Source organism: Rhipicephalus microplus, chromosome X (assembly GCF_043290135.1).
Source record: "Rhipicephalus microplus isolate Deutch F79 chromosome X, USDA_Rmic, whole genome shotgun sequence".
NCBI classification, from domain to species: domain Eukaryota; kingdom Metazoa; phylum Arthropoda; class Arachnida; order Ixodida; family Ixodidae; genus Rhipicephalus; species Rhipicephalus microplus.
The window spans coordinates 119876203-119894585 of NC_134710.1; the positions used below are offsets into that span (position 1 = coordinate 119876203).

At 45.1% G+C, this 18383-nt stretch overlaps 1 protein-coding gene across 1 annotated transcript in view; it reads right to left on the minus strand.

Moving 5' to 3' along the window:
- The window catches only part of LOC142775719 (protein APCDD1-like), a 376459-nt gene that overhangs the window by 57541 nt on the left and 300535 nt on the right, over nucleotides 1-18383 (minus strand). The window lies entirely within an intron of this gene.

Here is an 18383-nt window from a genome sequence, read left to right on the forward strand (position 1 = left end):
CTCGAAATTTCTAGAAGAAAAGGGGCGTGTTATGCCGGGTTGAGTCATCTGTCGGGGACGGCCCTCGTACAGTCTCGCGCCTTCCCCCAGCCTCCGCTGCGCATCGCGCCGACGAAATGATGAGAACTTTCTGGAATGTCACGCGGAAGGTATTTAACCGAGCAGCGGAGATGAGAGATCAGGAGAAGGCGGAAGTTAGCGCCAGAGCGCGTAGGGTATCCCGCCGTGTAGTCGGCGAAGGTTTTGTTCGTAGGGACAAAGCAGGAGAAGACGTGAGGTTTCCTGGAAGAGAAACTTCGGAGGAGAAGACGGAAGTTAGCACCGGAGCGCGTAGGGATTCCGCCGTGTAGTCGGCGAAGATTTTGTCCGTAGGGACAAAGCAGGAGAAGAAGAGGATGTCCACCTGAGGGGTGAAGGCTCGAGCTACAGACAAGAGCGTGTGTTTACCGCTATCGAGCGAAGACGCGTGGCAACAGCTGCGTGTGTGAAGCCGACGTGTTTCCGGCGAAGAAGTTTGAAGCTTGGAGAGTGGCCAATTGAAGACGCGAGGTTTCCTGGAAGAGAAACTTCGGCGAGGTTTCCTGGAAGAGAAACTTCGAGGGCAGCGGAACGACAACAACGCTGGACTTTGAGTGAGTGATTCTCGGAAGAGTATCATCCAGACTTTTGTTACAAGAACTTTGGACTGAATAGGTTTTCTATCTCTTTAGTCTTTAAGTGTCTTGGTTGTTCAATGCATGCGACAGCATTGTAGTGCATATTGTTGTCTGTGTCCGTTGTTTCGTGTGTGGCTGATTGTACTGTGTAGTACGTCGTTAGATTGCTGACATATTGTATGCAACTATTGTAGAGTGTGCATTCTTGTGTATTGTTTTCGATCTGCCAATATTGTGAATATAATTTTGTTTGTTTATCAACTCTCGGCTCTGACTTGTTCTTTGGGCCACAGCCGGCGTCCGCTGGCGCGCCAAAAAGACCACTTCTAAATTGTCCACGCTTTCGTGGTGCGGTTCGGGGGGCCGATACCTCGGCCCTTGGAATTAGCCCCGCAATCGCCTCCCTAATTAACGGGACTGTGTGACACCGGGTTGTCATCAGATGGGTTGTACACGAGACGGTATTCATTCACCAGGATATTCAGGTCACTGGGCTGTCCTTCAGAGCCCCAAACTTAACGTCAGCAAAAAAGTAAACAAAGCTCTGGGAGCCACCCATCACAGAACTATTGTAAACTGCAGGAAAATTGAATAGTCTCATCCAGTCCAAATAGATTATTTGGAATCGAGGACTCCAATGTTCACGGGATAATGAGACTGGACACCCCATAAGGCCCAAACGCTTGAATGCCGTGCGTCTCGTTCCATATATCTCTAGTTCTCGGAAGTAGAGAACCACCACAGCGACCTTGAAATACCTGTCACTCAATTTTCGAGTGTGTTAACAACCATGCCTGGATAGTGATAGTGATAGTGATATGAGTGGGGAAGATGAGCGAATTCACTGCAGGATGCTGACCATTCCCCAGCACTGCTCACAATAATTTGTTTCTGAGACTCTTAACTCAGGCAGAAAGTACCCACTTTGTGGGAAGAGATCAGAAGTCTTTTACATGATGTGAGTGTGAACATGAACCCCTCATTTCCTCCAACCACACCCTCTGTTCCAGAGGCATTAGAGACCGCTCTACGCGACCGCTCAAGACTAAAAGACCTACGGGCCCTAGATTTCACAGGGAAAGTAGCGGCTGAATATTTGGTTGTCCCGGACTAAAAACACCGACCACCAGGAGCCACCGACACAATCACCTAAAAAGGCTGTTATTTAAGTGAAGTTTGTTGCTCGTGTTCACTCTTCTACTTAATCACTTATAACTGCTGAGCACTGTTCGTACCACTGCACTAGTTTCTTTAGTCTATCTACATAATAGTTCTCTGCCTAGGAATTAAACCAGTAGACAACGGTTGGTTTGAGTTACTCGTTGTTTTTAATCCATTGCCCTTAAAGCCACTGTTTCAACTGCAAGAAGAAATATACATTTCGTGCAACGAAATGCGTGAGGAAGTTACTACGAAAAAGCCTGAATCTTATCTATGGCGGCGTTGTGAGGATGCGCGTGGTCTCGGAGGAAGACAATCCTATGGTATTTTCCGTGCCGTCGATTTTTGATTACACATCTCAATTGGGTGAGTAAGACTTGTTGGTGCGCTAGTTGTTAGCGTCAACAGGGGGCATAGTAGCGCAAACGTGGAAAAATACAGATCAGAGAAAAGAAGTAGGAGGGAGCCGAGGTCGTACTTCCATTCTCTGAGCTGTTTCCTCTAATTTTGCGCGACTGTACCCCATTTAGTTTGGTGAGCTTAAGCTGTAGTGTGGGCCCACAATCTTTGAAATCAACCTCAAGAACACCCTCTTTGAGATGGAAAACTGTAGCCACCACTTTCTTCGAGTGCGGGGACGCTTAACATTTTGTGGTTTTGGTGAAGCGTTGTGGAGCCACCGTCGCGATTATTCTTTTGTATCTGCATTGGCTATAGTAAACCCACTTGTGGTCGCCTTTAACAAAGGGGAAAATAAACCCTTTTCGTATTTTTTTCTCAATGGTTAGAAAATGCTTGTCCACTTCACATTCTTCGTTGTTTCGATTTTTTGGTAAGCATTCTTGGTATCTACCTGGCACACATGTTACGATATCCCTGCTTTTCAGTTAAAATCTCCAAGAGGACGATTTTGCGGCAAACAAGCACATTCAGTTCCTCGTCGATCATATCGCTATTTCCGGTCTACTTGTTCTGGAAATTTTTTACTCTGGATGCGTAGCCTGTCATTCAGCACTTTGTCGTACACATTTGCACGACCGTTTAAAGTCGTTTCACTATTTTTTTATTACCTTTCCTTATCTCATCAGTGTCATCACTGTTGGTTCGTAAACTGTAAGCACAACTGCCCAAACATACGACGACCACGTTTCCCATGCAATAACTGAATTAATGCTCTCACTTCATAAAAGGCTACTGCAAGGATTTTTGCACACGTTCTAGTCTACATTTTCCGAGAAGCAAAGGACAACTGAGTCAGAACGATTGAGTACCTTCGTGAAAAACTAAGAGACGACATTTCACAACAAATCTTTATTAAGACGTGCGAAATTCTGAACATTCGCTAACGGCCCTTCCTATTTGAATAACATTTATGTAATACATGTTGATAGCTGTCTGCATGCGTCTTCCACTCGAAACATTTCCGGTGCCAAGCCGTAGCCGCCATTGTAAACGTCCAGTAGGAAAGCACCGAAGAGCTCGTCCTCTACAGCATCTTCTTTGCGTCAACCACCTACGAATCCTTGACACTGGCGGTACGGTGTCCTTGGCCGTGCCCTTCAGCTTTTACTCACCGCTGTTTTTCATTTGAGGATCTATAGCAGGGTGTGCCTGGTGTGTGGCTCTCGCCTCCGAAATGTTCGTCGGTTCTGCTATCCCGGAATTGTGAACTTCGAGACGCAGCGTCTTGTGCTTGGTTGGTTCGTCTTTAATACCGAAGTCATCGTTCAGGCTCCTCCCTCTTGTAGACGTCGCATTAGCGGGGATGAATTCCTGGATTTCGTCTGTCTTCGCTGCCTTCTTCAAAGAAAGTTGTCGGGCGTACGCTTCTCGTTGGTCGAAGTTAAAGGCAGCCGCGCCGAAAGTCACTCTGGCATATGCACCGTGGCGCCGTCATGACGACTACTAAAAACAGCCACCTTATTGCTCGAGATAGTTTTGCCATTCAGCGGGTTTAAATGCCGACCTCTAAACCCATCGAAGGCCAAACTACGAGGCATTGTCGTAGTCTTCTAGGCAAGCGTGATGTCGTTTTAGCGCCATAACTTTAGTTGACAACCCGGCTTCGTCAGTCTTTCTCTTACCGTTGAAGAAGCGCCAATGTTCTTCCAGCAGCTTTTCACTGTCTCCCAGAGACGCCACAGCTCCGATGTTGTAGCGGCTGGTTGGTGAGAACCGCGACCTGCTAATAATAGCAGGTGTTCTTTCGTCGATTCGATTGTGAGAGTGACACGGACGACTGGCACAACGATTCATAATTCGAGCAAATAACTATACGCTCGTGGCGCCACGCGCCACCGTGCGCTACCGCGTGTGGGGGAGAGGGGAATCAATGATGATGCGCCTGGGATGACCGGCATGTACATACTCTGGGGGATCTGCCAAGAGTCGGTTGGATCATATAGTCTAGATTTCAATAAGTCCCAATAGAGGTTTCAGTGTCAGAATAAAGTGTTATTTTCAATAAATCGCAGTTTATATGCGCTGCTTATGAATTTATTTGTAATCTATAGATTATCGTAATGATTGGAATTCAGTGGTCTTTTCGTGCTCATCGTCGCCTTGTGTCATTAGGGAGTTTTTAATTAGCGTACGCAAACGTTATCCGTTGCGGTGACTCGAGCGTGCATCAGCATTTGCAGGGGACAAACGCTATACGAAAACTCCCTATTGTCAAGACCATCCCGTGTTCCGCTAATCAAATAATCATCACCCCAACTACAACATATATGTATATGTATATATATATATATATATATATATATATATATATATATATATATATATATATATATATATATATATATATATATATATATATATATATATATATATATATATATATATATATATATATATATATAGTCTAGTAGATCCTCCGTGAGCGGTCACAACGTGGTTTATTTCGACGTTTCGGCCTATGAATATATATATATATATATATATATATATATATATATATATATATATATATATATATATACAAAAGCGTACAGCATGACCCTAAATAAATAATATTTTCGGAAATATCGCTGCCCGTGGGCCTAACATTATTTTAATAAAAACAAAAAAGTTTGATTGCTTATGAGCTTTATTCTACGTCAGCTACTGTAGGGTTCATATATTCAGGATTTTCACAGATTTAATAATCATAGTCATAAGTATTCGTGACAATTCTTGCCTATAGAAACATTCAGATGCGGTATAAACTGAACTGATTAGATGCGCCACTAATAAAATGCGAAGGATTAGTGTAGGAAGAATACGATGAACAGGTTAATAAATCAATTGAGTGAGATACTTGACTAGTAGGTCATAAAACCATTGCATTAAGTCTCGTGGGGCATATACCCTGATAGCACGGCCCCTAGAAATAGGGTATGCGTTACAGGTGCAGAGGAGTTTGCATCGAACCAGGAACGGGGATGACAGAGCTATAGCAATCTTCACGCGATTTGTTAAAGTTTTGACATGTGGGGTTTAACGTTGTTAAAGTTTTTATAGTTCGGTTTAGTTTACTACAAACCTACTACACGAATTACGGAGGTGAAAGAACGCCGAAATTTGGGCCTTTTCTTTAACCACAAGCTCAATTCTATTTCTACCAAAGTCACACACAAGCAGGGTACGTATCAGGTGATGTTTATGATTCAACGCGTCGCAAACAAACATGGTGGGTATAGCGGTGCAGAGATGTGCATTGGCTCGTCCATGCATTCGTCACCGGTAAGACCATATATGCTGCACCCCACCTTCACACCACTAAGACAGATGAAAACAACATGTACGCAATTATAAAAAAGGAGGCAAATAAACGGGCTTCAGACCTTCCAATCAATACCTTGTTTACAACCGTTTCTTTCACAATTGCAAGAGGCGTATCTAATGAATTGTTACACCTATTCTGAGTATACTAAATATGGTGCTCGTCTGTCCAAACACCAGAGTCTTCTAGACACCACAGATCTCTTCCCAGAAGCGTGGAGGCAAAAGCTGTGTCTCCAACACTCACCACTAACACCGTCACTCGCACTTACACGAAGTTCAATGAAAGGCCTTAGTAAATTACTTGACGTAGAAATATCGACCTCTGCTAGGCGTCATTTATATGAAAAGGAGTATTGCACGACGGCTGTCATTAACCAGTATGCTCAGATTAATAAACAGCATGTCCTTCAGAGCTCCAAATTTAACATAAGCGAAAAAAAGCAATTGCTGCAAAATAATAAAAACACCGACCAAAGTAAAATACTCAAAAATTGAAAAGACATTTCGGCTTCCCACACGGAAGCCTTCTTCACAGTGACTGCAGTGGTGTAGTGCGCTCTTCTTAACAGAAGAGCGCACTACGCCATTTTTGGTAACTGTGAACAAAGATCTCGGGTGGGGAGCCGAAATGTCTTTTCAATTTTTGTTTATTTTGCTTTCGTCAGCGTTTTCATTATCTTGCACTATGTTTGTCCCCGACCAGACGGAATTCTGTCGGACTCTTGATTAAAGCGATTGCTCTGGCAGCCATCGGTCTGTGACGCAATGCGGTTATAACAGACAACCGATACACCTGTTTTCAATGCATGGGTGGACAAGCACCACTTCTCGCCTCTAAAATTATGGCCATTATCGAAAAAATGACTGATATCATGCAATGCACACCAAATATCTGGACTCCAGGACACGAGGTTTTGTGGGATAAGCAGGCTGAGGGTGCCATATGTCTCTGACGCTCAAATTTCGTGCGTCCCGTTCCGCAACCCTCGAGTGCTCGGAGATCTGAAAACTAGTATACCGACCTTGAAATAAATTGTACTCGATTTTCAAGAGCGGCATCGGCTCTACTCGCACTCTGTTGAAGGTCTGAGTGGAGCACGTGAGTGAATTGACGACAAACAGTAGATCAATAAACTGCTCTGCCTACAATAATTCGTTTCTTGGGCTAAACTCAGACAGAAAGTGCCTGCTCTGTGGAGAGAGATCAGGCGTCTTTTACACGGTGTGAGCGTGCACATAAAACCCCTCTTTTCTGCGTTCTCCACCTTCTGTTCCAAAGTCATAGAAGACTGCTCTCTATGAACGTTCAAGACTGAAAGGCCAACGGGCTTTAGTCTAAAAAGCGATAGTAGTGGTGGTATTTTGGTGTGTCCTGGACTGAAGACATCGGCCGTGAGGGGCCACCGACACCATCGCCAGAAAAGACTTTCATTTAATTGAAGTTGGTTCGTCGTCTTCACTTTTCTACGTAATCTCCTTTAACTACTAAGCACTGTTCGTACCACTGCACCAGTTTCTTGAGTCCCCCTAGATGGAAGTTATCTGCCTGGTAGTTCAACGAGTTGGCAACAGTGGTCTGGAGTTACTCGACGTCCTTCAACCTACTGTTTCAAGTGCAAGAAAGGGAAATAATCATTTAGTGCAACGTCTGTACAGTAGGGTGCGCGATCGAAAAAGTTACCAACCAAAATCTTGATTGTTATCAATGGCGGTGGTGTGATGATGCGCGTTCTCGTAGCAGAAGGTAATTCGAGACACATTCCCGCACCGTCTCATTTTGAATGTTCTTAAGCTGCAATTGTGAGCCCATATTTTATGAAATATACCTCAATGACACCCTTTTTTGTGTTAAAAAACAGTAGTCATCATTTTACTACACAAGAACGAAGACTTCTTGAATTTTTGCAGTTTTGGTGAAGCGGACTGTCGCCACAGTGACGCTTGTGTTTTTTTAAATCTGCATTGGCTTAGTAAATTCACATCTTGTTGCCTGTGACAACGTGAAAAAATATATCATCTCAGTATTTTGTGTTACGGTTCAAGAACGCCCAAACACTTCACAGTCTTTCCTATTTGAATTGGTTGGTTAGCATTCTTGGTACCTACCTGGCACTCATTTTACTATATCCGAGCTTTTGAATTAAAATTGCCCTAATTACTGCGTGGCCAACGAGAGAAAAGTTCCGACAGACGAGTAACTGTCATTCCTCGTCGACCTATATAATAGCGATACCCGATCCACTTGTATTCATTAGTCTGGATCCTGGACCTGTCAATCTGTAAACCGGCTGCACATCTGTGCAGCCGTTCTTTCAGTCTTTTCACCGTTTTCTTACCTATTCTTCCCTCATCCCTGTAGGTCCGTAATCTATAGGCACAACACCGTGAGCATATGAGAAGGTTATGTATCTTTACACACGCAAAAACTGAAATAATGCTCCCAGTTTAAAACAGTCTAGTGCAAAGATTTTTGCGCACGTTCTCGTCTGCATTCTCCAACGAAACGATGACAACTGTGCCAGAACAATTCAGTACCTTCGTGAAGAACTAACAGACGACATTTCACAAGGACATCTTTATTGCGACGAGCGAAATTCTGGACATCCGCTAAGTGCCTTTCTATTTGACTACAGTTTATGTAATACATGTTGGTGCCAGTCTGTGTGCGTCTTCCACCACTCGAAACATTTCCGGTGCCAAACCATAGCCGCCATTGGAAACGTCGCGTGGGCGAGCATCGAAGAGCTCGTCCTCTACAGCATCTTCTTTGCGTCAACCACCCACGAATCCTCGACAATGGCGGCATAGTGTCCCTGTCCGTGTCCTCTAGCTTTCACACGCCGGTGTCCTCCATTTCAATATCTGTGGCGGGGTGTGCCTGGCATGTGGCGCTCACCTCGTAAACGTTTGTCGGTCCTGTTGTTCCGAAGTTCTGGACTTCAAGTCGCGGCGTCTTGTGCTTGGTTGGTTCGTCTTTAATGCCGAAGTCATCGGTGGACGCGACAGTGCTTGGCCTCTTCAGGCTACTTCCGGTAGGCGTCTCGTTAGCGGGGATGACCTCTTGGACTACGTCCGTTTTCATCGCTGTCTCCAAGAAAAGATATCGAACGCACGCTTCCGGTTGATCACAGTCAAAGTCAGCCCCGTCGAAATCTCCCCCTGGCGTATGCGTCGTGGCGCCGTCACGATGAAGACTGAAAAGAGCCACCTTACTGCTCGAGATGGTCTTGTTAACAGCGGGTTCAAACACAATCGCCGGAAGCCATTGAGGGCCAAGCCATGAATCGTTGTAGTAGTCGTCTATACAAGCGGGATGTGGTTTCGGCGCCATAACTTCAGTTGATGCCCCGGTTTCGTGAGTCTTTCTCTCACCGTTGAAGAAGCGCCAATGCTCTTCCAGGAGCTTTTCGTTGTCTCCCAGAGACACCCCAGATCCGATATTGTGGCGGCTGGTCGGTGGGAACGGCAATCTGATTTTAGGAGCAGGCGTTTCTTTGTCGATTTGATCGTGGGAGCGACGCGGTGACTCGCAGAACGAACCACGATTCGAGAAAATGGCTACGTTCGATGCAGCACGCGCCCCTGTGCGCTACCACGCACTACGCGGAGCCTGAGAGGATCGATGATGAGGCCCCTGGGCTGATTGGCACAAACCCATTTAGGGGCATCTGCTAGGAGTCATGCGGACTATATTCTATGAATTTTTTCGAAGTGCTATTAGCAGCTACAGTGGGAAAATCATGAGGTATTTTGAATGAATAGAAGTTCGTGTGCGCTTGGTATACGCGCATTTCTCATCTATATAATTTCGTAATGATAATAATTCAATTGTCTCTTTGTGCTCGTCGTCACCTTCATCATCATCATCAGCCTGACTACGTTCACTGCAGGACAAAGGCCTCTCCCATGTTCCGCCAGTTAACCCGGTCCTGTGCTTGCTGCTGCCAATTTATACCCGCAAACTTCTTAATCTCATGTGCCCACCTAACCTTCTGTCTCCCCCTAACCCGCTTCCCTTCTCTGGGAATCCAGTTAGTTACCCTTAATTACCAGTGGTTACCCTGTCTACGCGCTACATGCCCGGCCCATGTCCATTTCCTCATTTTTATTTCAACTATGATATCCTTAACCCCCGTTTGTCCCCTAATCCACTCTGCTCTCTTCTTGTCTGTTAAGGTTACACCTACCATTTTTCTTTCCATTGCTCGCTGCGTCGTCCTCAATTTAAGCTGAACTCTCTTTGTAAGTCTCCAGGTTTCTGCTCCGTAGCTAAGTACCGGCAAGATACAGCTGTTATATACCTTCCTCTTGAGGGATAGTGGCAATCTACCTGTCATAATTTGAGAGTGCTTGCCGAATGTGCTCTACCCCATTCTTATTCTTCTAGTTACTTCAATCTCGTGGTTAGGCTCAGCGGTTATTACCTGCCCTAAGTAGACATAGTCTTTTACAACTTCAAGTGCACTATTACCTATCTCGAAGCGCTGCTCCTTTCCGAGGTTGTTGTACATTACTTTCGTTTTCTGCAGATTAATTTTAAGACCCACCTTTCTGCTCTCTTTGTCTAACTCCATAATCATGAGTTGCAATTCGTCCCCTGAGTTACTCAGCAATGCAATGTCATCGGCGAAGCGCAGGTTGCTAAGGTATTCTCCATTAACTCTTATCCCTAACTGTTCCCATTCTAGGCTTCTGAAAACCTCCTGTAAGCATGCGGTAAATAGCATCGGGGAGATTGTGTCCCCCTGCCTTACACCCTCCTTGATTGGTATTCTGTTGCTTTCTTTATGAAGCACTATGGTAGCAGTTGATCCCCTGTAGATTTCTTCCAGAATGTTTATATATACTTCATCTACGCCCTGATTCCGCAGTGTCTGCATGACGGCTGATATTTCTACTGAATCAAATGCCTTCTCGTAATCTATGAAGGCTATGTATAGTGGTTGGTTATACTCTGAGCATTTCTCTATTACCTGATTGATAGTATGATTGTGGTCAATTGTTGAGTAGCCTATTCGAAATCCTGCTTGTTCCTTTGGTTGATTGAATTCTAATGTTTTCTTTACTCTGTTAGCAATTACCTTTGTAAATAGCTTGTATACTACAGAGAGCAAGCTGATCGGCCTTTAATTCTTCAAGTCCCTGTCATCTCCTTTCTTATGTATTAAGATGATGTTAGCGTTCTTCCAAGGCTCTGGTACCCTTCCCGTCAGGAGACACGTCGTAAACAGGGTGGCTAGTTTTTCTAACACAATCTGTCCTCCATCTTTCAGCAGATCTGATGTTACCTGATCCTTACCAGCAGCTTTGCCTCTTTGCATGCTCTCCAAAGCTTTTCTGACTTCTTCTATCATTACTGGTGGGGTGTCGTCTGGGTTACTGCTAGTTCCTATAGTATTAAGGTCGTGGTTGTCTCGGCTACTGTACAGATTTCTGTAAAACTCCTCCGCTATTTTAACTATCCTATCCATATTGGTAGAGTTTTTGCCTTCTTTGTCCCTTAGTGCATACATCCTACTTTTGCCTATCCCAAGTTTCCTCTTCACGGCTTTGAAGCTTCCTCCGTTTTTCAGAGCGTGTTCAATTCTCTCCATGTTACACCTTCTTACATCGCATATTTTACGTCTATTAATCAACTTCGAAAGCTCTGCCAGTTCTATTTCGTATGTTGTACTTGACACTTTCATGGTTTGACGCTTCTTAATTAGGTTCTTCGTTTCCTGGGAAAGCTTGCCAGTGTCCTGCCTAACTACCCTGCCTCCAACTTCCACTGCACACTCCGTAATGATACTCGTCAGATTATCATTCATTGTATCTACGCTAAGGTTGGTTTCCTCACTAAGAGCCAAGTACCTGTTCTGCAGCGACACTCTGAATTCCTGTACTTTCCCTCTCAGTGCTAGCTCATTGATTGGCTTCTTGCGTATCAGTTTCTGTCATTCCTTCTTCAAGTCTAGGCGAATTCGACACCGCACCATTCTATGGTCACTGCATCTTACCTTGCCAACCACTTCCACATCCTGCACGATTCCTGGGTGTGCAGTCATTATAAAGTCTATTTCGTTCTTATTTTCGCCATTACGGCTCCTCCATGTCCACTTGCAGTTTTCTCGTTTTCGGTAGAAGGTATTCAAAATCCGCAAATTATTGCGTTCTGCAAATTCTACTAGTAGCTCTCCTCTGGCGTTTCTAGTGCCGATGCCATAATCTCCTACTGCCTGGTCTCCAGCCTGCTTCTTCCCTACCTTTGCATTAAGGTCGCCCATCACTATAGTATACTGTGTTTTTACCTTACTCATTGCCGATTCCACGTCTTCATAGAAGCTTTCAACTGAAGCGTTATCATGGCTGGATGTAGGCGCGTAAGCCTGTACTACCTTCATCTTGTATCCTGTATTCAGTTTAATTACAATACCTACCACCCTTTCATTAATGCTATAGTATTCCTCTATGTTGCCAGCTATGTTTCGTAACCTTGTATCATCGTAAAGAACATCGTATGTGGGGGGGGGGGGGGAGGGATTGAGGGGGTGCTTAGCCTTAAGGTTGCCTTTGCGCTGACGGGTGGTCGGGCCAAATAGGCGCCGTTTATCTATCTATCTATCTATCTATCTATCTATCTATCTATCTATCTATCTATCTATCTATCTATCTATCTATCTATCTATCTATCTATCTATCTATCTATCTATCTATCTATCTATCTATCTATCTATCTATCTATCTATCTATCTATCTATCTATCTATCTATCTATCTGTCTGTCTGTCTGTCTGTCTGTCTGTCTGTCTGTCTGTCTGTCTGTCTGTCTGTCTGTCTGTCTGTCTGTCTGTCTGTCTGTCTGTCTATCTATCTATCTATCTATCTATCTATCTATCTATCTATCTATCTATCTATCTATCTATCTATCTATCTATCTATCTATCTATCTATCTATCTATCTATCTATCTATCTATCTATCTATCTATCTATCTATCTATCTATCTATCTATCTATCTATCTATCTATCTATCTATCTATCTATCTATCTATCTATCTATCTATCTATCTATCTACCTATCTACGGTGATGACAGAACTTCAAAACACTTCGCGCAATCTGTGAAAGTATTTATTTGCGAATTTATTTTATGCAAACCTGCTACACCAGGTAAAGAGATTTATAGCTCTGCATTTTTTATAACTCTGGAGGTTTAATAACTCTGACGGCATCGCTCAGAACACTGTTTCAAAATAAACGTTTATTCCCTCTTTTCTCATACAACACAAGCTTAGTCCTAGCTACGAAAAGTACTATAGCTTAAGTAGCGTGGGGAAAGGGTGGGCGCAAAATTCGACGCATTGCAAACAAACGCGGACAGTTGCACGACAAAGCTCCGCATATATTCGACAAAGCTCCGTATAGACTGGCAGATATAAACCTTCACACGAGATAGCAAATAAACTATTACACCAAATGACACGTATGTGTGAGCTTCCTAAATGATCCACGCACCCAATGACTCGAAGGCATGCACGCTTTGCATAGCTGCATGTCCTTGCATCACGAGTCCCCCGACTGATTGGTCAACGTAAAAGAGCCACAGAGAGCAATTTACTCTAAAATATACGAGCACGCAACAAAATCCAACGGAGAGTACCAATCTTACCTTGAGTTGCTGCACTCCACTTTCGTTTATTCAGAGCAGCAACACGAAATCTCTGATGTTCCATGATCACAATTTTGGGCGTCTTTCCGCGTACATTCTAAGCGCACGAAGCAGTACCGCAAACTCAAACCAGTCGGCACATAACGACAACCAGACTACGTAACCACATATCGTGAACAAAAAAAGAACAGCCCCCGCAGAAGCGTAAATGAAACCTGAGTGAGAGATCGTGACGTCCTGCATAATTAACGGTGACTTCTAGCACAAGGTGCAACAACTATTCACGGCAAGGAACCGATACGTCCTTCTTGGGTGAAAAGTATTTCATAGCACAGCGCGCACGGAAGGACAACTTCGTATCCGCCAAGACAGATGCGCTGCGCCCCAAGGAGACCTCACCTCTAGAGCAAAGATGGCATTCGCGAGCGATTGTAAACAAACGAACACTTCGAACTATCCTACGTGACAGCATCTGGCCAATACCGACGCGGCGCAGGCCTCAGAGAGGTCGAAGGAAAAAGAAAAAGGAGGCGGCGCGTGAATAACCACGTACGCCACTACTTTATGAAGTTTTAGGTGCTTTAGATGCCCACGTGAGGAGGGGGCTCAAGCGTTGCTAGTGGCGAAGAGTGAAGTGAGAGAGAGCTGGCACGCGGCAAGCGCGTGGTAGGCGAGGGACAGAAACGTCACCGTGCACTGCTAAGGGGGCGAGAGCTACTTGGCACTGTTCCAACGCCTGTGGTTCGGACGGAGGGATAGCGTTACACAGGTTCGTCAAAGAGCTGCTTCGCGTCTTAAACATTACAACATTGTGATCTCCTCTCCGCATGCTTCGCATGACATCAATTCCCAAGATAAATTTGATCTGCTGTTCTTTTAAAAGATGGCTGAAAAGGCAGCACTGCAGCGAAAAAATTACGAAAAATGCCTAAAAAGTGACTGATCTCATGCAGTCAAAACGCATTATCTGGACGCCAAAAAACAAGGATTCACGGAATAATGAGGCTTCAGACGCCATATGGCCCGAACGCTTATCTCTCAGGCATCTCGTTCCCCAACCATCGAGGGCTCATAATTAAGAAAACCACTACACTGATATTCGAATAAATTTTTCTCGATTTTCGAGAGCGTAATTGACTCAAACCGGAGACTCCTAAAGGTCTGTGTGGAGCATACGAATGAATTCATTGCAGGCGGTAGACCATGTGCCCACCTCTGCCAGCAATAATTTGTTTTTGGGATCCTAACTCAGACAGCTGGTTTCGCTCGGTGGGGAGACATCAGACGTCTTTTACATGTTGGGAGTACGTGCCCAAAATCACTCTCTTCCCCACCGCTATCTCACATACATTGAAAACTATTCTAAGAGACCGCTCAGGACTGAAGGGTCCAACGTGCCCTAGTCTAAAAGGCGAGAGAGGCGACTGAGTCTTGTGGTGTCGAGGACTAAAGACACCGAACACCAAGAGCAACCGACATCAGAGTCCGAAACCTCAAGTAATGGTTGTTGTTCTTCACTCTTCTACATAGTCATTTTTAACTGCCGAGCACTGCTCGTGCCCTGGTATAATCTTCAATCCCTCTGAATAGAAGTTCGCTGCCTAGAAATTGAACCATTTGATAGCGGCAGTCTTGAGGTACTCGTTGTTTTCAAACCGTTGTCCCCAAAGCCAATGTAAGTACTAAAGCAAATAATCATTTTGTGCAACATCGGAACACTATATGTTACGTGATGAATAAATTCTGAACGAAAACCTTAAGGTTCTCCATGGTGTCACACATATCGATCTGGTGAGTGTCAGCTGTAACTGGGGGCCTGAATTTCATAAAATAAACTTAAACATTTGGCACCAGAAAACGGTAGCCGTCGTTTAACTACTCGAGTAAGAACGCTGCTTTAATTTTTTGAGGTTTTGGTAAAGCGAAGTGGAGGCACTCTGTCAATGGTTCTGTATTTGTGTTGGCGTAGTATTTGTGCGTAAACAAACTTCGTCTGTTCGGCAACAGTCCCTAAACGCTCGTCCACGTGACTTCCTTCGCTGTACGATTAAATTTGACGGTATGCGTTCTTAGTACCTAATTGCCACAAAAATTTGATACCCATGCCATTTAGTTAAACTTCAAGTAAAGTTCTCAGCGGCCAACAGGACAAAATTTATCCGACAGACCAGTAGCTGTCAGTCGTCATCGATCTCCCGGTCCAGTTGTTCAACAGATTCGCTGGTCTTGATGCTAGACCTGTCACTCTGCTCTACGTTGCGCACACTCAAGCGAGCATTTCCGAAGTTGTGAGACCATTTCCTTAACATTCATTTCATCATCACTGTAGATCCGTAAGTTATATAGGCCCAACTCATGAATTTGAGAAGGTAATGATACTCATCTTCGTGCGAATGTTGAATTAAAGCTTGCACTTCACAACAGGCAGTTGCAAGATTTTTTTGTGGGCTTTCTCGTCTACATTCCTTCGACAAGCAGAGCACGACTGAACCAGAACAGCTTCAGTATAATTTAATAAAGAATCAACTGACAGCACTGCACAAATAGCACTTTTTAAACACGAAGCATTTCTCGGCGAACATCGGCGATTTGGAGCGCATCTATCTATCTATGTAGCCGCTTACAACTTTTCACTCTCCTGGCCGTTTCGATTATGGTATCAATACGAAACTTGGCATGCCAAAACATGATTGTATGACGAGCATAACTGACTACTCATAAGATGAAAATTACGATATATAAGTCATGAGTGTCGTGATTTACACTTCTTGGTTTTGCTGCTCTAACGATTGTGTCGTTCACATGAAATGTTGAAAAACTGGTATAGTATGACACAACTGCATGACCAACACAAGTGATGGATGCTAACATGAAAATCATGACATGCGTTTCATGCAACAACATGACTACTTGCCACACTTATGATGTGCTCGCGGCCAATTCACAAACTTCACACATACCAAGTTTGGTATTACAGGACGTGTATGAATGACGAACTTATGTGACTGGTGCAAACATGATAATCATCAGGTGCGCGTCATGTAACATGACTACATGCCATGCTCATGATGCGCTCGCGGCCGTCTCGGTATGTTCACATATGCCAGATTTGGTATTACGCCACGTGAATAGAGGACAAAGTTATGTGACTGGTGTAAGCATAATAATCACGCGGCGTCCCTTCATTACGAAGAGAGGCAGGCGTAGTGCTGTCTGGGTTGCGCTGGGTACTATCATCAGCGCAAAATGCTGTATGTGTCATTTCACGCCGGTTGCCGTCGGTCCTGGCGGCAACCGCCAGGACCAGGTCAGATGACAAGTTGTAAAACTGGTATGGTACGACATGAATGCATGGCCAACACAAGCGACAGACCCTAACATGACAATCATGACATGCGTGCCATGTAACAACATGACTACATGCCACGCTCATGATGTGCTGGCTGCTGTTACGCTAGCGTCACATATACCAAATTGGGTGTTACAGACCGTGAATGAATGACGAAGGTATGAGACTGGTGCTAACTTGATAAACATCAGGTGCGTGTCATGTAAGATGACTACTTGCTCCGCTCATGATGCGCTCGTGGACGTTTCGTTAGCTTCACATGTATCTAATTCAGAATTACATGACGCGAACGGACGACATAGGTAAATGACACATATAAACATGATAATCACGACATGCGCGTCATGTAGCAACATGGCTACATACCACACTCATGATGTGCTCGCGGTCGTTTCGCTAGCTTCACGTATGCCAAATTTGGCTTTATGTGACGTCAGTCGATGAAGGTATGTGACTGGTGCAAACATGATAGTCATGAGAGGCGTGTCATGTGAAATCATGACAACATGCCATAGTCAAGGCACCAATGCATTTCGGCCTGACCCGGGCGCACGTGGGTGCCGGCGTTCGTTTTATCGCGTCACGCCGGCGTTGCCACACCAGGCGCCAGTCCTGCCGTACACTCGCAGGCGCGCACTGCGCTGCGTTGCTTTGACGCATGCGCGTTTCAGCTCGTCCAGCGTCCCTCCGTCACGAAAGGAGGCAGATGCAGTGCTGTATGGGTAACGCATGTCGCATTTCACGCTACTTGCTTCCGGGCCGGCCGGGCCGCGCCGACGGACGCTGGTCGCGCTACTGGCGCCTGGCGTCAGACTATAGGGTTCTCGCGTTTTGCTAACGTAGCGTCGCTGTGTCCAGCGTGTGTGCGCGTCAACGTAACGTTGGAGTATATTGAGCCCTTCATGATGCGCTCGCGGCCATTTTGCTAGCTCCACCTATAGGAAATTCAGTGTTACGTGACGTCAATGAATGACGAAGTAGCTCCTCATATACTGAGTTTGGTATCACGCGACGTGAATAGATAACCAAGGTAAACAACACATCCAAACATGATAATCATGACACGGAAGTCATGTACGGCATAATTTACCTCCACCTCGTAACACTGTGCTGATTTTAAAGTGACATATCAACCTTTCTCCTTCGTGCTTCGCATATAATTGATTCCCACTGAACGTGAGATCTCCCAATTTTTTTCTGTCTAGTAAATACTTGACTACACGTAAACAGCCCTACTATTTTAATGCATGTTTAATACATGTCGGGGCCAGCCTGCGTAAGTCCTGCATTCGAAGCACCTCTGGTGTATACCGCCCTTTTCGACGTCACGTTGGCGAGCACGGAAGAGCTCGTCTTGTCCAGCGCCTTTTTTTGCGCCAACCACCCCCGAATCTATGACGCTGGCGGCATGGTGTAGTTGGCCGCAACCAATGGGCTTTCACAAGATGGTGTCCTCACTTTCGGGAACCATAGCGGTAGGTCTTTGCGCTGCAGCTCTCACCTAGCAAAAGTCCATTGGTTCTCCTGTCCCGCAATGCTGGACATCCAGACGAGGCTTCTTGGGCTCTCTTGGTTCGTCTTTCTCGCCGAAGACATCGTTGGACTCGAAGAAGCATCGCCGCTTCAGGCTCTCTGCTGTTATCATCGCGTCAGCGGAGATGACGTCATGGACTCCGAAGGTCTTTATCGCCGTCTCCCGGGAAAGAAGTTGGTCATAGGCTTCCGGTTGTCTGGAGTTAACGGCATCACCATCAAAAGATCGCGGTCGCGCATTCATCATGACGACATGATGAAGACGTTG